A 20,595-nucleotide genomic window follows, 5' to 3' on the forward strand; every position below is an offset into this window, starting at 1 on the left:
CACGTTGTAATTTCATAGTCATCACCACTTTCAAGGTAAATGAGCTTCAAATAATGACATTTAATTTATAGCAATGCTTAAAATGCCAGCAGATTTTAAAGCTTGGAAGTTCTAAAGAAGAAAAAAAAAAGATGTTGGTAATAAAAATAGCTATATTTCATATGAATATGAGGGTTGTGGAGTCACATCACCTGCGTTCAAATTCCTGCTGTTACAACTTATTTGCTGTGTGTCTTTGGACACATTACTTAACTTCTCTGTGCTTGAGTTCCCTCTGTCAGATGAGGACTATAAAACCATTGACCTCATAGTGGTTCTACGAATTTGTAAGGATTAGATGAGAAATCCATGTAAAACACTTAGTACAGTGAAGTTAAAATAAGGATCAATTGTTGCTCTAATTTCCATTATTATTATTAATAAATGTGATTTCATATTGCATGGAAACAAACTTATAAATGTGCTTGAAGGCGAGAATTCTTTCACATTTTCAATACTAGAATATAGTCAGTCTTTTTACCAAAAATGATATTCATTGTGTAACAGTCTTTAAATGGAAGAAAGGAAAGAAACAAGAACACAAGGCTTCTCCTTTTCCATTTGCTTACTCAAACAAGGGAGCTTTATATAGCAATTTTTCTCAATAAAACACCAGAAATAAATTGACTGTTGTTTGTTATCTGGACACAAAATATCCTGACTGCTTCAGTTCATCTATGCATGTAAGTTGTTCGACATCCCACAGTAAATCAGACTTCAGGATCCAAGCATCAGTAGGAAAATATTTCCTGAGTGAGTAATTTAAATGTACATTAGTGTAATAAAAATCTGTAAGGCAGCTCTACAAGGAGAAAAATGATTCAACTTTGGTAGGGAAAGTGAAGTATTCCACAAATCTTGTATTTGTATCTCAGTACAATTAACCAGTGCTTAGAGGGACAATCAAGATGACAATCTGTCCAGGAAGGCTTTGTACTTTTTTAATTTGTCCTCTTTCTGTTACTCACCAGAACTTCTATCTCCTTTCATAAATATCTATCTATCTATCTATCTATTTATCTAAACAATTAGCAGAGTTTATGCTCTTGGCTGAATCCACACATAACTTTATGTATCATTTCAGCAAATATGGGAAGAGAAGCTTTTTAAATATCATAGAAATGATACAAGTACAGAAATTTATCTGTCAAAAATGCAATCAATTATTCATTGATGCCATGAGATAGCAAGTATCCTTATATCTTTTTACATTCTTTCTGCGTCTTGATAATGTTGACTTCTTTTCAATCATATTTTTTTGCCTCATGCTCACAAAATGGCTGCCATATCTTCAGGTCTTATATTGGTATTCCAGGCAAGAAAAAAGAATGGTAAAGGCTTTTTCCTCCTGAGGATTTGTATTTTGATTTAGAACAAAAGGCTCTCTTCAGGCTATCTTCCCTTTTTATTTGTTTTTTCCCCACTCCAAACTAATCACTGACTAAGGAAAATTGCTGTTGAATAGATAAAGGATGGTGTCTGCACCTGATTTGACCAATGAGAAAATCAGTCTTTTCTCCAGAGCAGACTGGCAGAAGTCTCACCGGTGACTGCAGAGAAAATTTCGTTGACTGGTGACTTCATCCTTCCATGCCATAACCCTCCATAAATCAATAAAGTGCTCACTGAAATCCTCTCTAGAACTGTGTTCTTATTTCTGAAATTCAATTTTAATTACCTTTCAGGGAAAACTAGAAACATATTGTTTATTGGTAAATAAATCACCATACTAAATGTCTGGAAAAAACACTTTTTAGAGAGATATTTCTTAGATCTTTAGAGAAATGGATGTAGATTAAAATCTGCCTGAAAACTTGAAGCATATTGTTTTCTTCTCTGTATCTACTGTATATTCTACTGCCTGCTATTTTCATGGTAACAATCACAAGTTGGATGCTCTTTTTAGCTATGATAGGATGATGCTGAATAGACCAGCTGATAGCTATTTTACAAGAAAATTTAGCAATTGGTTTGTGGTAATGGATATTGGTTTGTGGCACATCCGTTCCAGTTTCTGCCTTGTTAAACACTTTAAAAGCAGCTCCAGTTTACTTAGCTTCTCTTTCTGATCCTCTGGGAACTAGAGGTTTTATGCATCTTACAGTTGATGGTGAGCAAAGCCAAGCCATTCTTTCTTTCTTTTTTTTTTTTTTAAAGATTTTATTTATTTATTTGACAGACAGAGACCACAAGTAGGCAGAGAGGCAGGCAGAGAGAGAGAGAGAGGAGGAAGCAGGCTCCCTGCTGAGCAGAGAGCCCAATGTGGGGCTCGATCCCAGGACCCTGGGATCATGACCCGAGCTGAAGGCAGAGGCCTTAACCCACTGAGCCACCCAGGTGCCCCAGCCAAGCCATTCTTAATTGCATATTTTACCCATTGACATTATATGGAGAAGGTTACCTGGATACTTTTTAATAACTTTTTATTTTATTGTGCTTCAAATGATTGAAAAATGCTGATTCATTATAACACAAAGTTCCAACATAATCTGTTTGTAGATTGTCCCCCAATTTTTTTAAAGGGATTTTGAGTGGTTTTGGGAAAGAAAGCAAATATTTGGTTCATTCCATTATTGTCAATTTTCATGGAAGGTATAGTGGTGCATTAGTCAACTCTGTATTTTACATTAGAAATTTAAAGTGTGGCTGTTGTTGGAATAAGATACTTATTTAACAAAGCGCCATATTTAAAAATAGCATTCTTAGTCTCCCTCTCCTCTGAGACTATCAAACCATCTTCAAAACAATGAAGCAGTTCACAACAACTATTTGTTGGAAAAATGAATGGGCAGGGATTCCATATGCTTGTGATTATAGCAAACAAATAGATCATGCTTTTTAAGGTAATGTATACCCTAAGTTTCCACAGGAGACTGTCATGAGTGCTAGGTTAAAAATGTATTATTAGGTCCACTTAGAAAAGTTCATTAGAAGATTCAAAGAAATTGGAAATTTGTTGAATTTTCTTTCACAAAAATATTTGACTTCTCTGATTTTAATTCCTACATAGTATTTCCTAATTTCCAAGCCAGAGTTAACCGGATATAGCTAGAATCTTTAGGAAGTGTTGCAAGAGACAATTTTTAGATGATTAATAAGTAATCAAGATTAGTTATTGCAGTTAACTAAAGGGTGTAACATTTGCAATGTTCAGAAGATCCAAGAATAGAGCTGGTTTTGTCATGGATAAAATATTTCTGGAAACACTTCCTACCAGTCACAGTTCTCATAATGTACTCTTGTTTGATCAAATATAATTAAGTAATGAAACTTCTCAGAGTTTAGTCATCTCAGGTCCCCCCATATGAGGGTTAAATTGCGTATACATATGTTGCATGAGGGATTTTAATGTAGCTAAGGTCTCCTACTCACATTGAGGACGTCACTCTGATCCTTCTCCTGTCCCTTCTGATAACATATTTTATTTCAGTTTTGTTCAAAGCGAAACACAATCAGGAGAAGATGTATGATGATGGTGCTGTTTAATCTCCAACCATCAAGGACATCCTATAAAGGAGTCCAAGTTATGTACCACTAACTGTTGTTCTAGGAAAGATTTGATTGGGTGCAAAGATAAAGCACTAGGTGGAAAAAAATATAATCCATCCTTTTTTTATTAGTGGAAAAATGGAGAGCTGCAACAAAGGAGCTTAGCCAGTATTAGATAGAAGTAGATTTTCTGTTTGTATTTGTTAGAAGGTGTCATCTGAGTAAGAAAAGGTGCTGTCCTGGGGCGCCTGTTGGCTCAGTTGTTAAGCCTCTGCCTTTGGCTCAGGTCATGCTCCCATGACCTGCATCAGACTCTCCGCTCAGTGGGAAGCCTGCTTCTCCCTCTCCCACTCCCCCTGCTTGTGTTTTCTCTTTCTCTTGCTGTGTCTCTCTCTGTCAAATAAATAAAATATTGAAAAGAAAAAAGAAAGAAAGAAAGAAAAGGTGCTGTCCTAATAGTGTGCCCCTTCTTTGGTGTTGATTTTTGACCAGTTAGTGTTCCTCATTTCATCTGTCAATTTTTATTTTATTCCTTTGAAAAGTGGCCTACATAAAAATGTCTTTCAGAATCCTTCTTCTATATTGCATTATTCATCCTGGAAAGCCACTGTGTTCCCATGATAAGGTAAACTTTGTGATTATTTAGATGTGGTTTTGTTTGGAATGTGCTCATACTGGTCTTGTCTGGAGCCTGAAGAGCTCTGGTGTACTTGTTGTCTTAGAACACATTTTGAGGGGCACCTGGATGGCTCAGTGGGTTAAGCCTCTGCCTTCAGCTCAAGTCATGATCTCAAGGTCCTGAGATTGAGCCCCGCATCGGACTCTCTGCTTGGCGGGGAGCCTGCTTCCCCCTCTCTCTCTGCCTCCCTCTCTGCCTACTTGTGATCTCTCTCTGTCAAATAAATAAATAAAATCTTAAAAAAAAAAAAAAGAACACATTTTGATAAGTTTGCTATGTGGAGAGTTAATGTGAGTGAGATGCTTGAAGCTATTTATTTCTAAGATTTTTTTCCTGATTTAGATGAGGATTTCAGTCTTAAAGATTGGCAGTCTGGTAGAAAAAACTTCTGTGGCTTGAGCAACTGTACATGCACTAAAAGGCTCTCTCTGTGGAAGCCGTAAATGATTTCCTTTCTAGTGAAACCAGAGCCTGGTGTGGCCCTATTAAGAGAGAAAGGGGACTAACTTTATTGGGAGGATAGGGTGTACTATTACTTCAGGCACATCAAATTATGTATTTTGCATGATGATTTTACAAAGTAGCAATTTATTGAGTCTAGGCCACTTAATTTCCCCCAGGCTTTACTGAGAGCAAATAGCAGAACTCAATTTTAAACTCAAGACTCATCCCAAAGCCATGCCCTGCTCAGTGTCCCGTGCCACCAGCAAAATTAAATGGCTCTAAGTGACTAAGTACCCTTTTGGATCTAATGAATTATTTCTGTTATGGAGTCATGGCCCAGGACGTTTCTGCCGAGACGAAAAGGTGCCATACATGTTTATTAAGAGCATATATTCTAATTTTGTCACCATTGTGAACTTAACAGATAGGAACCTCTTATAAATAAAAATATTTAGGATAAAATAAGATTCAATATGTCAGACATAGCCCTTTTTGCCGTTTCCAATTTTCTATAAAGTTGTCGAACCCTAACCTGTTGGGAACAAAAATGTCTCCACAGCCATTTGGAATAGCTTTGCTTATAACCACTTTCTGTACCCATTCCACCGACTTCCATTTTTAAGGCTAGAGGTAGACTTAGCACGGTGCCAAGCACATAATAAATAATGTTGAATTTATGCTCTTAATAACATTAGAATTTAGAGTAAAGGAGGCAGGCCAGCGGTTCTAACCTTCCTCTCAAGTGTGTGTCATCAGGCCTTTTTCTATACGGTCTCTTCTTTTAAAAATCTTATGTGTAGGACCAAAGCTTGCTTTTATAGTACTTTTAAAATTAACTCAAATGAAAATTAATTAAGCTTGGGGGATTTTTGAAAAAATCTAACAAATAGTATTTGAGAGCATGGAGTCATCATCACAGAACAGAGTTAAAACATGAAACAAGAACAACACACATTTATTTCTCGGACACAGTGTGGCACAGGGAGAAGCATCCTGGACTGGAAATCATGCAACACAGGTCCCAGAAGCTTTCTCCAAAAACCAGGAGTTTGAGTCTATGAATGCGTGTGGAGGAGGACAGTTCCCAGGCTCATCACCTTTACAAGATTCTCCCAAAGAATATATGAAATAACATACAGGAAAAGCCTTGATAAACGGTATGATGATGTCTAGGTATAAGTGACCACTCATTATCATCGTTGCCATTGATACACCATCTGATAGTCGCGGTGCCAGTAACTGGAACTGCTCCTTTGAAGTTCAAATCATTTCAAGTAATTTTCCCTGTTTTATACCCCTATTATTCTTAGTTTTTTTAACTGTCCTTACCACTTTAATTAATCTGTCCTCATCCATAAGTGAGGCATTTGGGAATGTTACCACTTCCTAAAGAAGTATAAGAATTTGTCCATAGAAGGAAGACTCTTAAACTTTTGAGTGTCAATAGTGAGCTTGCAAGTTGGCTCTAAAGGGGAAGGCGGGTGCGGCAGGAAATCAAGCCCTAGTTTGTAGAATTAATGGGTTTCTGTGTGTTAAGCCTTTTTCTGTGGCTGATTCCAAGCTGCCATCAGGATGTCATGGACCACAGAGTTGGGAAGAGAAGCCCATCACTGGCTCTTGCAGGCAAGTCGGAGCTGGGTCCAGCATACAACAAGGGCCTGGGATCACATGGGTATGTTCAGGGTGACAGGCTCGAGACACCTGTTTTCCTGTGGAACATACTGAGAGCAAAGGCATGGACAGGAATGCACAGTTTGACTTCAGTTCATGATCTTTTGGGTCTTTGACTCTCATCACAACATCCATTTCTGGTGTCTAATGAAGCATTTAAAGTTCAGTCTCTTGTGTATTTATATCTAAACTCTCGCCCCTGGACAGGCTTACCTCAGCCTTGGAGCTCATGGTAGCCAGGTTGTCTCCAGGAGGAGTCCTCTGCTCTTATTCTGTCCTTCCACATTAACCCCACCGCTCTGGCTGCAAGTGTTCTACATTCTAGCGATGTTCCCGCCCCCTTCCCCTCTCCCTCTCCTTGCACGTACATGATTCAGACACATAGAACCATGGTACCATTTCAAGTTCATGTATATGCCGGCACACCAGGCTACCGGGGAGCAGAGTGAAGAAGAATGAAAGTCTAAAAGCATACACTGGGATGACAATTTTCAGTTTATTTTAATAACAGGTAAACTGAGACCACAGGTTTTCGATAAGCCGTAACTGTTTGATTTTATATATACATATGTAATCCCAGAAATGTATTTAATATTTGCTTGATAAGTTTTATGTGGGAATATTGGGACTGTTTGCTTTGGGTGCTCCTGGTAAATCTCATGGAGGCACTGAACAGTGAAGGTGTATCCATCTGTACACACATATACACACATTTTTTTTTTAATTTATTTACTTATTTTCAGCCTTCTTTCAGAAAGAGCTTGAAGTGTTAGAACTTAAGGTCAGTCATTGAATGGGCAAAAACAATTATACAGTCTTGGTTCACAGGGCTCTTAACTGAAATGGTAGAAAATAGCATGGGATCTGTACAAGAAGACAGCAAAAGGGTGTTCACTGTAATCATGTTTACACCATGATCATATCATGTAATCAGGATTACACCAATGTATTATACCAATAACCATGATTATTCCTAATTTTAGGCTATTATGTCTGTTTTTTCCAAGTTTTATTTATTTACATAACCTCCACACCAAACTTAGGGCTTGAAGTTATGGCCCCAAGATCAAGAGTCACATGTTCCTCTGAGCCAGCCTTGTGCCCTATTATGTCTTTTTTTTTTGTTTGCATCTATGTTATTGCCTTGAATTCAACCATGGCTGTTTATTTGATAGAAAACATCTGATAAACAAAGATTTCCCTTTTTAAAAAAGTGCCTATAGGGGTGCCTGGCTGGCTCGGTCTGAAGCGTGTGACTCTTGATTACAGGATTGTGAGTTTGAGCCCCACATTGGGTGTAGAGGTTACTAAAAATAAATAAACTTTTAAAAAATGTGTATATTCTGAGAAAGCTAAGATGCCAGTAAACATCCACTCAGTTCAGCTGTTGATTTATTTTTAATAATCCAGGTAGAATTTGCTGTGGCAGAGAGTTTTAATGGAGTGTAACAGCTAGGCAGTTTTGTTTAATAGAAATTCAGGGAGGCTGGAAAGACCTGAGGGGTTTTTTTTGAGATTTGAACTTCTGGTTGGGCTAGAGAGAAAGTAAATTAGACATTGAGAGCATAGACAACCACGGGAAAAGTTCTATTTTTTTTTTTTAATAATGAAGATGCTTATCTATTAGTTTTCAATACACAAAGTCAAAACAGAAACTCAGGTTTATTCCTTTATTTACAACTCAAGTTTCTTTCTTTGAATCATCCATTCAGCATTTGTGAATCCATTAAAGGGTTCCAACCTACTGCTCCCCCAAAGCACTTTCATCTCAAGTCGGTCCTATGATTCAACCACATTATGAGTAAAATAGATTTCTGTGGGCGAGCTGGGAAACCCAAGTAATAGCTAATATTCTTCATAAACTGGGTAGTGCCAATATTCCACTCCCATCCTTTACTCAAGAATAAATTTAAGAGGATGCCTGGGTGGCTCAGTTGGTTAAGCCGCTGCCTTCAGCTCCAGTCATGATCCCAGGGTGCTGGGGTCGAGCCCCGCACCACAGGAAGCCTGCTTCTCCCCTGCCTGCTGTTCCTCCTGCTTATGTTTGCCCTCTGTCTCTCTCCATTGCTCTCTCTGTGTCAAATAAATAAATAAAATCTTTTTTTAAAAAAAGAAATTTAAGAATCTCATCACACTGTCAACTTCCGCCCTTTGTAACACATATGTCAATTGTAAGCAGGCAGGGTTTAGCAGGTATGTTCTAATTATCTTATTAATGGTGTTAATTCTGGGGAAGCTAGACCTCATAACTGAGAAGAAATTGAAAATATGGAATTACTTTAAAACATTCTTTCTTTTATAATTTGTGGTTTTACTATTCAATGTTGGAGGGGAGGGGCAAGTTACTTAATTTTCTGGGCTTCTGTTTCAATATCTATGAAATGGAGATAATTATAGCACCTGCCTCCTAAATGTGTAAACAAGTTATCCTCTGCTGTTTGAAAGTTCATGTTACACCACTTTGCTTTTATGGAAAGACCGACATCAGTGCCTGTTTTTGCTAACCGAAAGAAATCTAAAGAGGATTTTTGTGCCAAATTCTTCCCCCGGGAATTTCACTGAGCATCACGGCATCAGGTCACCATAGCTTTGACTGTGTCTTGATTCATTTATGTATCCATTGGTGAGATGTGTCCTGAGGTATCAGAAAAGCCTAAGAGAGGTTATTTTAGGGATCTGGGAACACTCAAACCATTTTTTCCATATAAATTAATAGTAATGGCTTCTTTGCTTTATGACATTTTGGTTGACAAAAGGTTTCATGGAAATGCTCTACTTGTAAATAGTGTGGGAAACTTGTATTTCCTGAATGTTAAGTGCAGAGCACAGTCTGGCATATAGTAAGTACAACAATTGTGCCCTCTGCTGCTTAAGAGAAAAACATAGGCACTAAAACATGGTGCCAAATCTCAGCCTGATACACCTCTCGACCCCTCTTTCTCTGTCTCTGTTTCTCTCCCTCACCCCCCCCCACATAAACAGCAACATAATCTGGCTTATTAAAAAAAGAGAACTACGCAGTGGAAGAAGTAATCAAAATGGAAAGGAGTACTTCAGCAAAAGAAAACCAGCATATAAGCATTGCAGCCTGTGTTGGCATATTAAATCCATAATTGTTCTAACCTGCCTGCTAAAAATTCTAAAAAGCAAGTGTTATAAGCCATATGTAAAAACATATGCCTCTAGTGTTCATTTTTAAAAATTATTAAGCGATGCAACAGAAAACAAAATAAGAATATAAGTATATGTACTTATATAAGTTTATTTTCCTAGAGGAAATACAGTTAGTTTTTCTATGTGTAGATTAGAACCATTGATTATTCAGATCAAGAAAGAAGAAGCTGTTGGGCACTATAGATGAGGTCCTCTAGGTGAGAAAATGAATATCATTTGAATAATCTAGTTTAACAGGAGACATTTTTTCTTTTGAACTATTAAAAATAATTTGACATTTTCAAACTGATAAAGAATATCTACAAAAAGCGTGTGCTTAAGATTGTAGTTAATGGTGATAAACTTGAAGCTTTTCAACTAAGATCAGGTATAAGGCAAGATTGCCCTCTCCCATCACTCCCCATCAGCATAGTACTGGAAGTCCTTGATAATGCAGTAAGATCAAACAAGAAAATTAAGGTGCAGATTGAGAAAGAAGAAATAAAACTGTCTTTACTCAGATGATATGATCATCCATGTAGAAAATCCAAAGGAATTGACAAAAATCTCCTATACTAATAAGTGATTATAGCAGGCTTACAAGATATAAGGTTAATTTGTATAAGTCAGTTGGTTTCCTATATTATATACCAGCAATGAACGAGTACAGTTTGAAACTAAAAACACAATACTATGTGCCAATTTACCAATATGTTACATTAACACACACAACAAGAAATACTGGGGCACCTGGGTGGCTCAGTCGGTTAAGCATCTACTTTTGGCTTAGGTCATGATCCTAGGGTCCTGGGATTGAGCTCTGTGTTGGCTTCCTACTCAGCAGGAGCTTGATTCTCCCTCTTCTCTCTGTGTGTGCTTTCTCTTACTATCTCCGTCACTATCTGTTTCGCTCTCTCAAATAAATAAATAAAATCTAAAAAAAGAAAAAGAAAAAAAAAGAAATACTTAGGTACTTAGGTTTAAATTTAACAAAATATGTATGAGAATCATATGCGGAAAACTGTAAATTCTGATCAAAGATATCAAAGGAGAACTAAATAGAGAGTTCCTGGATGGGAAGATTTAAAATTGTTAAGACGTCAGTTCTTCCCAAGCTACAGATTCAGTGCAATTCCAGTCAAAATCACAGCAAGTTATTCTGTGGATATTGACAGAATGATTCTGAGGTTTATATGGAGAACCAAAAGATCCAGAATAGTAAACACAATATTGAAGGAGACCAATGTTAGAAGAGTAAAACTACCCAATTTTAAGACTTACTATAAAGCTACAGTAATCAAAATAGTGTGTTTTGGCAAGAGAATAGACAAACAGTTCAATGGAACAGAATGGAAAGCCTAGTAATAGACTCATATAAACATAGTCACTGATCTTTGACAAAGAAGCAAAGGCAATACCATGGAGAAAGAATAGTCTTTTTGACTAATGGTGCTGGAATAACTGGGCATGCAAAAAAAAAGAAAAATCTAGATATAGACTTCACACTTCACAAAAGTTAACTAAAAAATTATCGCAGACCTAAATATAAAATGCAAAACCATAAAACTTCTAGAAGATAACAGAGGAGAAAACTTTGATGAACTTGGATGTTGGTGATGCCTTTTTAGATGCAACTCCAAAGTCATGATCCATGAAAGAAATAGTTGATAAGTTAGACTTCATTTAAATTAAAATTAAAATTAAAAAACTTCTGTTCTACAAAGGATAATGTCAAGAGAATGAGAAGACAAGCCACAGAGTTGGAGAAAATATTTACAAAACACACATTTGATAAAAGACTGTTATCCAAAATACAAAAAGAACTATGAAAACTCAAAAATAATAAGAAAAAAAAAAAAAGAGTGCCTAGGTGGCTCAGTTGGTGAAGCATCTGCCTTTGGCTCCGGTCAGGATCCCTGGGTCCTGGGATCTAGCCCCATATCAGGCTCCTTGCACAGAGGGAAGCCTGCTCCTCCCTTTCCCTCCGCCTGCCTCTCTCTCTCTGTCTGTCTGTCAAATAAGTAAATTTAAAAAATCTTTAAAAAAAAAAAAGAACAATTAAAAAGTGGGGCAAAGACCTTAACAGGTACTTTACCAAAAAATATATGCAGATGGTAAATAAGCTTTTGAAAAGATGTTCCATATCATATATTATCAGAGAAATACAAATTAAAACAATGAGATTCCACTACACACCTCTTAGAATGGCCGAAATCCGGAACCTTGACAACACCAAATACTGGCGAGCATGTGGAGAAACAGGAACCCTCATTCACTGCTTATAGAAGTACGAAGTGGTATAGCCACTTTGGAGGGCAATTTGGAGGTTTCTTACAAAATTAAACATACTCTTACTAAACAATACAGCAATCATACTCCTTGGCATTTCCCCAAAGAAGTGGAAAACTTATGTCTACACAAAACCCTGCATGTGGATGTTTATAGAAGCTTTATTTATAATTACCGAAACTTGGACGCCACCAAGATGCCCTTCCAGAAATGAAAGGATAAATGAACTGTGGTGCACCCAGTGAATGGAATATTAATCAGTGCTAAAAAGAAATGGTCTGTCAAGCCATGGAAAGACATGGAGAAAACTTCAACTTAAATGCTTATTACTAAGTAAATGGAGCCAAACTTAAAAGGCTGTAGGTGTACAGTAGGATTTCAGCTATCTGACATCTGGAGAAGGCAAAACTATAGAGGCAGTAAAAAGATTAGTGATAGGGCGCCTGGGAGGCTCAGTGGGTTGAGCCTCTGCCTTCAGCTAGGGTCATGGTCTCAGGGTCCTGGGATCAAGACCCACATCGGGCTCTCTACTCAGCGGGGAGCCTGCTTCCCCACCTCTCTCTGCCTGCTCCTCTGCCTGCTTGTGATCTCTCTCTGTCAAATAAATAAATAAAATCTTTAAAAAAAAAAAAAAGATCAGTGATAACAAGAGTTGGAGGCTGGAGGGGATGACTAGGTGGAGCACAGAGGATTTTTAGGGCAGTGAAAATCCTCTGTATGATACCAAAATGATAGATGCATGTCTTTATATATTTGTCCAAACCCATAGACTGTACAACATGAAGAGATGAACCATAATATAAACTATGGACTTTGAATCATTGCGATATGTCAGTAAAGTTGCATTAATTCTAACATATATACCACCCTAGTAGGGGATGTGGATAATGGGGAAGGCTATGCATGTGTGGGGGCAGGGAATATATAGGAAATCTCAATTCCTTCCCCTCAATTTTGCTGTGAACCTAAAAATGCTCTAAAAAACTAAAGTCTTAATTTAAAAAAATAACATAGTTCAGGAGTAAATAACCCCTAGTAGACTTTGAAAAATCTATGATTTTACATTTACCATCAATTCAAAATACATTCAATAAAATACTGTTGAGGCTCACATGAATCCTTGAATCCTATGATTGCTAATTGGGATCTAACAAAAGTCTTACAGAATTTTCTTACTCATAGAGCGTGTCTAAGCTCGCCATATTAAAAGTGCTAAAACTTCAGTATGTCACTCTGATGGCAAAATAATGTCTGTGTTACCTGTGTCATAAGAAGAGAAGACTGTTGTCCAATTCTTCACAGATAATATAAAGGTAGATAGCCGGAAAATAATTATTTTCTTTGTATTTAATCTACCGTGTTCGAACCCAGTCATGGAGGATAATCATGCCCAAGAGTGAATTTTGTGTGAAAGCTTTTGTCCAGTACAGTTACTATCGAACTCCAGGCTCAAACATTGCTGGAAGGCTCACCGGGTTTTCTTGCAAGTGGGTTCATAAACACCAGAAGTAGTCTGTAAAAATGAGTTCCTTGTCCTGGCATTTTGAGACCATCAGGATCTAAAAGGGCCTGGGGACTGAGCATAAGCCAGGTGGTTTTCAGTTTAAATTAATTCTCCTTTTACTGGTCAGGTAAAGATAAGGAGTTGAAGTGACATGGAGATGAAAAGTCCAGGAGCAGTGTGGGAGAACGGGAGAAGCTTAGAACATGGCCTCAGGAGACTGAAGTTAGGGTCCAGCTCACCTCTTCTGTGCTCTCATGACTCCATGGGAGAAACTCTTTAGAGCTTGCAACATTGAGCTCTAAACAATTTTTATATACCCTTCACTGTGTTATTGTGAGCTCTTTGGAACATAAGCCGTATCTTTACTCCTCAGTCTTTAATTTTGAATAATTCACAGCTACAGAAAAATTGAAAGAATGGTATAATAAATGTGTGTATATATATTTTAGTAGATTCACTAATTAACATGGTGCCATATTATGACAAGACATTCTCATAACCACAGTAACATTATCAAAGCCCAGAAGTTTAACATTTATTCAATAACATTATCTGCTATACCATCCATACTCAAATTTCCTCCTCAGTTGTCTCCAAAATGTCCTTTATTGCTTTTTTTTAAAAGACTCTATTTATTTATTTGACAGGGAGATCACAAGTAGGCAGAAAGGCAGGCAGAGAGAGAGACAGAGGAGGAAGCAGGCTCCCTGCTGAGCAGAGAGCCCGATGTGGGACTCGATCCCAGGACCCTGAGATCATGACCTGAGCTGAAGGCAGAGGCTTAACCCACTGAGCCACCCAGGCGCCCTGCCTTTTTTTTTTTTTTTTTTTTTTAATCCAAGAAACAAGTTTGCCATATCTCTTTAGTTTTGTTTAATATAGAGCCCCCCCCCCTTTTTTTTCTTTCATGACATTAATGTTTCTGGAATTCCAGGTCAGGCGACTTGTGGAATATCACAGGATGAATTTTTTTGTTTGCTTCCTCACGATTGGGTTTAGAGTATGTATTTCAGGAGGGAAATAGGTGATATTGAGACTTCCTAGCAGTTAATTATAAAAATACCTTTATCAGGGCGCCTGGGTGGCTCAGTCACTAAGTGTCCACCTTTGGCTCAGATCATGATCCCAGAGTTGTGGGACTGAGCCCCACATCAGGCTCCCTGCTCAGTGCAAATACTGCTTTTCCCTCTCCCTCTGCTGCTCCCCCTGCTTGTGCTCTCTCTGTCAAATAGATAAGTAAATAAAATCATTAAAAAAATAAAAATAAATAAAAATACCTTTCTCCCTTTACATGAAGAAGGAAACTCTGGGTAATACTTGGATGCCATGGGAGTATCCTATTTCCTGACAACATTCTACCCAGTAGTTTAGTATGCATTCATGCTTCTTGCCTTTGTCCCTATATATTGGGAATGTGATGGTGATTTGAAAAAAAATCATTCTTTTTGCTCTTTATAACTAGTGTTCTTTTCTTTAAAAAAAAAAAAAAAGATTTTTTTCACCACTCCTCTCAAGGTTCTCTCCCTCTCTGGCCTCTCTTTTTCTCTTTTTCCCTTCCTCCATCTGTTCCCCCCTCCCTTTTTAGAGGATCGCTATAGACCCATGGATTTTCTTTGATTCAATGTCTATAATCTTAGTGCCATCATTATTGTATTTGATGCCTGAATTAACTCATATCTGGCCACTGGGAGCCCCTCTGAGACGGCAGGGGTGTCCTTTAGACAAGCTCCATTAGTCCTTCAGCAGTTCTCTGCTTTCTGACACAATGAGATGTCCAAGGACTCTTTGGACTTTCCCTGCTGCAGACCTGGGGTTAGCCACTGTATTGCAAGATATTCTGGTGCCTTTTAGTAAAAAATGGTATTTAGAAAATAAGACTAGGATGTCATCGCTTTTAGGACAAAATGGAGTAATTGATGTGAGAGTGCTCTGTAAAATACAAAGCTCTATACTATCATGACTATTCTTAGTGTCATTGACAAGCATTCAGCTTATTGGGAGCAATGCTAAATAGCAGAACCCTGAGTCTCTCTGTGTTCAGAGAATAATTAGGAAATACAGGATACATATGAGGGGAGAGGAGAAAAATAAACCAGCTTTGTCAGATACAATGTGAATCCTTATCTCACAGCTCTAAGAAGGAAGAAACAGAAGAAAATATATAAAGCAGAAGAAGAGACTGTGGACTGTAGTATACCTTTTCCCCAAGTTGCTTTGTTATTTTTATATTTCAGAGAGAAAAGCAGAAAACATATTATTTTGTGGACCAATTGTAATCTTTTTAAAAAATGAAAGTCATTTGAAAAGTGATGAAATATAAATGCATGATTTCTGCTTTTACCATTCTTAATTTATTTAGTAGTTTCTAAAACAACAGTGTAATTTAAAAGATTCTGAATTTTTCAAATTGCAAATATCTAACTTCTTTTATTTTCCCCAGTGGATGGTATCACCCATGTCACATTTAAAGAGCTAGTGTTGTGGCATCTTTGAGTTTCTTTGCGGGCAAATTGATCGTTGACGGTTTTGCTTCCTGTGACTTTATTCTAAATAAAAAGCATACCCAATTGTCTATATAATTTCACTGCTAGGATTCACACTAGGAATATCATTTGATTTAATTTCCAGGCTTTTCTGCTTGTACTGCATCTCTCAAATTAAAACTTTTTTTTATGGCATTCCCCGATGAGACCATAGATTATGATAAATTGGACAGAGAACAGAGATTGGTAAACAGGTGATGCTTAGCATCTCATTAATTCCCTGGAAGGAAAGCAGAACAGCCCAGATGTCCAGGAAACAGCAGTTCTTTTCTTTTTAACTGCCAGGACTATGGTGGCAAAGGGAGGGATGAGGATGGAGTAAGGAAGACACACTACAGAGACCCAATGGTTTCACAAGTCCTTTTTTCATAGAAAGCCAGGCTAACAATGGAGGGGAACAGAAGACATGTGATTGTATGGTTTACATTAGAATGACCTTTATTTTACTATTTGTGGTTTTGTATAAAGCTCAAAGAAGAGATGTTGAATGCCTATGTGTTTGTTTGGGCAGGCTGCTCTAAGCAAGGAGGATGGCTGGGTTTGATAGTGCTCTATTTCAGCTGTTTCAAGAATTCATCATTTTCTAATACTGAACAAAAAGGGGTATTGCTATAAAGAATTCAAAACATAAGCCGAAAGATTTTAGGCCCTTGGAGAATCTCATACCAGATTGTCTAGTTCATGAAAGTTCTTCAGTTTACTAGCAGTTTGTCCTTGGATAAGTTATTTAACCTCTCTGCCTCAACTTGCTTATCTATAAAATGGAAGTAATAAAAGGACCTTCCTTACAGGGTCCTATTTTATGTGCAAAGCGCTTAATATAATGTAGGCAAATACTCAGCACCCAACCAGCATTAGCTCTTATTGTTATTACTTACATATGTCAAAATAGACATATTATGAAAATAATATCGCTTCTTATCAATATTTGAAAATTTTAAAATAATCCAGTCAAGAAGTAGATCAAACACTCAATCTTCAAATCAATTTCCTGACTTTATTTTGTTATTGATCTATTTAACCTTTTCTTAGAGTTATAATATTTTTGGACCTTTAATGCCTCTCATTACCTAGGTCCACCAGTTTCATACAAGACGTACTGATGAAGTGCCCACTGTGGTTGGCACTCTACTAGATGCCAGGGATACAAAAATATAATGTGATACTTACCCTGAAATGGCTAACTCTGGTGGGGCCAAACATTATATAAATTAAGGAATGTTATTTGGCTTGGTTACTACTATTACAAGATACAATGTAGATATAAATTCAGGAAAAGTAAGGAATTTTTTTTACTTTAGAGTCATGATGGATGACCAGATGTTCCCCAAAATTAACAAAGCTGAAATGAACTTTCCAAAATGAAAATATAAAATAATTTCGCTCACTGACCAAAAGTGTTTTTTAAGAAAGTATGCTTTGACTTTAAAAGCAATCTACAAATGTGATTCTGGAGATTATATTTTGGAATTTATCATAATGTCCAAGGCTCTAAGTACTAGTAATTTATTTCCTCTGGGCATCTTATACTTTAAAAGAATAAAATATCCTTTTTCACTTACAGCTGGAGAACATGAGTCACAAAGGTACCCAAATGCACTGGGGTGTTTCCAGCTTCCAGTACCAAAACACAGAGATCTTTACTCCTAGTCTTTTCAACTAACTTCAAATATAAGGCAGCTTTTAAAAATTGAACAGGCATCATTTGAAAAATGGAATCTTTAATGGATATTCATACATCTTAGAAAATTAAAAGATTTAGAAATAAGTTCCAAAATTGTTTTTGGATTTCCATTGCTCCCTGGATATCAGATAATCCATATTATTATGCATATTATTGATGCGGACTCATTGTCAGAATTTCCAGCTGGAGGATGGGGATGCCAAACATTAGCCTTTGCGAGTTCTTTGACCATCCCCCTGCTAGGAACAGTTTAGATTATATACAGAATGGATGAGAATACACAGAAATAGGATGGAGGGCATTTTGCTGTTTGTTTGTTTGGTTTGGTTTGTTTTAGAATGTAGTTTTTTTTTTTAAGGTTTTATTTATTTATTTGACAGAAACAGAGATCACAAATAGGCAGAGAGGCAGGCTGAGAGAGAGGGGGAAGCAGGTTCCCCACTGAGCAGAGAGCCCCATGTGGGGCTCGATCCCAGGACACCGGGATCATGACCTGAACCGAAGGCAGAGGCTTTAACCCACTGAGCCACCCAGGTGCCCCTAGAATGTAGTTTTAAAAGCATACCTGCAGCCAGATATGAATGGAGTTTATATCCAATAGTTTAATCTATCTGAATTTTGGTTTTCTAGTTTATAACATGGGCTTGACAATAACTGTCTCAGAGCTGCTATGAAGATTAAATAAGTGAATATAAATAGATGCTCCAAAACGTGATTAGTCCTTAGCAAGAGCAAGCCCCTGAGAAAAGTCTCTCATTATTATCTATAGAGATCCACGAGAACAAGACCTTTCAGAGGCCATCAGAACCCAGTTTGGGACTAAGGACATCTGCTCCCTGTCCTCCCTATCCCATCCTAGAGTGGTTTTCTAGATCACAGTAGAATCCTTTGGCTTTTCTCAAGCTTAATTTTGGTGGGCCTAGAACGCACAAGTTCTGAAATCAGTCAGAAGCTTTGCAGACCATGTTCATGTTAACATACTTACAGGCCTACTCCCTTATGGGTGCTGGCTGTGCTGTCCCCAAATTCTCAGTAGAGGTTTCCTAATCAAGCAAAATCCTGTGAAAGCTAAAGTCATACTGTGCTTTCATCTGACATACACATGTCTAACTTTATGGTTACTATGAAGTTGAAAGAATAAGCTTTGTGGGGCTCCAAATTCACAAGCATCAAGTACAAAACCTGCATTAGTTTATAGAAATATGACAAGAATGGTGAAGGCAACGTTATAATTTTATGAGCAATATTTGTAGATTTTATTTAAAGTGTATGTCATAAATACAATCTTGGAATCCTCCTTCTGTCTTCATTTGGCCCTTAACAGTCAATGTGAAACAAGAGAGTTCATCTTAAAATGTCCTTGATTAGAGCAATATGTCTTTCTGGGTATACCTGATTGTAGTTAATGAAGAAGGAATACTAAGAACCCCTTTTGGTTTCATTGACACAAGCGACAAATACTTTTGCATTTGGCGAGCAAACTTTTCCTTCCCTCCCTCCCTCCCTCCCTTCCTTTCTTCCTTCCTCTTTTTTCTTTCATTCATTCATTCTTTCTTTCTTTCTCCCACCCTTCGTTTCTTTCTTGTCCTCTGTGGTAGTGTGTTTTCAAAATGTATTCCATGAACCAGTGGCACCAGAATCACCTGGGGTGTTACACAAATACGCAGTAGACTCTTGGGCCACCTCTAGACTTGTGAATCAACACATAATGGTGAAACCCCACATTTTAGCACAGATCTGTGGAGCCCAGAAAAAATGGTGGGAGCCATGGTCATGTTCTCCACTCTCACAGCCTCTGCCCAGTAGATGGTACTGGGAGGAGTGATGGCAGGATCTCATTTCATAATCTTGTAGGGTCTCAAGGTTTCACAACCTATTGTTGGTGGTGGTGATGGTGGTGATGGTGTTTTAAACCACAGGTGCAAAGAATTAAGCTCATGCTCTTCATTTTTGGGGACACGTGATCATCAGAACAGGAAATTTTCTTTATTCACATTATTTAAGATTTTTCTTTTTATCTCTGATCTCCACTTCCATTTGCCTCCCCCAAATACCCTCACTGCAACACGCCTGATGTATATCTGTCTTGATAGAGATGCTGTTCTGTTTATGCCTTTTTCATTCGATACTGTTGTACGTTCGTTTATGCCAAAGCTTCTTACAGCTGTTCAGGACTCCAGGACTCCTCCTATCTCCTTTGACTGCCCATGCCCCTCACTGTGAGCACCTCTGTTGTCTTCAACTCTTGTGACCTCATGAACAATGAGTTCAGCCACCTCACACAGGTTCACTACTTGACCAGTTCACTTGAAGTCAGGCCTCAAGAATATTCGCACCATTTCCCTTTATCTATTATTAAATTTGACTTTAAAATTTATTCTTCGTTGATGGTGTTCTAATAAGCCAACATGTGTTGGAAGGAATTGCACATTCAATGGAAATTGTCTTTAAATTGCATTGTAGAATGAGTTACATCTGAATTTCCTTTAATCATCTATTTCCAGCTGTGATTTATAAGTTCTTAAAGTCGTATCATAACAACAAAGCTGTTTTTTTGTTCTTACATTTTTCATACAATCTTGTGATCTTTCACTCTGGGGACTTTAGCTCTTTGTTTACTAACTCTAAGTTACCTAGAATGTATAAAAGAAAGCCACAAGTCCCTTCTCACTCATATAAAACTCGTCCTATGATAGAGGTCATCATTTCTCAATGAAATATGCAACATTAACACAAAGGTCACAGTTTAAGATTGTTTTCACTCATTATTTGCTTATGTGGGGTATCTGGGACTCTTGATTAAAATGCTATCTTTGATTCTCTTCTCAGGCTGCACAGAGATTAAAAATAAAGTTTTTCTGAGCAAAGATATTTTATGTAAGTAATCAAGCATTTAACCTAAAGAATGCAGTCAGCCAGTCAATAGTGATGAAATACTCTTTGTTTTTCACTCTCCCTCCCTCACTCAGAGACTGCTGACTGTTCACCTCTAGGCCGTAGGCATATTGAGGGTGACATTCTCTCTTTCCAAGATAATCCTCATGATAGGATACAGTTAATTTATGCTATTGATGGGACAGCTTCTGAACTGAACTGATTT

General features: G+C 37.5%; 1 protein-coding gene across 22 annotated transcripts in view; it reads left to right on the forward strand.

Moving 5' to 3' along the window:
* Positions 1–20,595, forward strand: part of MAP2 (microtubule associated protein 2) — a 288,045-nt gene that overhangs the window by 110,034 nt on the left and 157,416 nt on the right. The window contains exon 1 of one of the 22 annotated variants that reach the window (XM_047720920.1): positions 20,466–20,476. The exons of the other annotated variants lie outside the window; for them this stretch is intronic. The gene's annotated coding sequence lies outside the window, so the exon portion shown is untranslated. Of the gene's footprint in view, positions 1–20,465; positions 20,477–20,595 lie in introns of those variants that run through there. 22 annotated transcript variants of the gene reach the window in all.

This window comes from Lutra lutra, chromosome 3, assembly GCF_902655055.1.
Source record: "Lutra lutra chromosome 3, mLutLut1.2, whole genome shotgun sequence".
Lineage (NCBI taxonomy): Eukaryota > Metazoa > Chordata > Mammalia > Carnivora > Mustelidae > Lutra > Lutra lutra.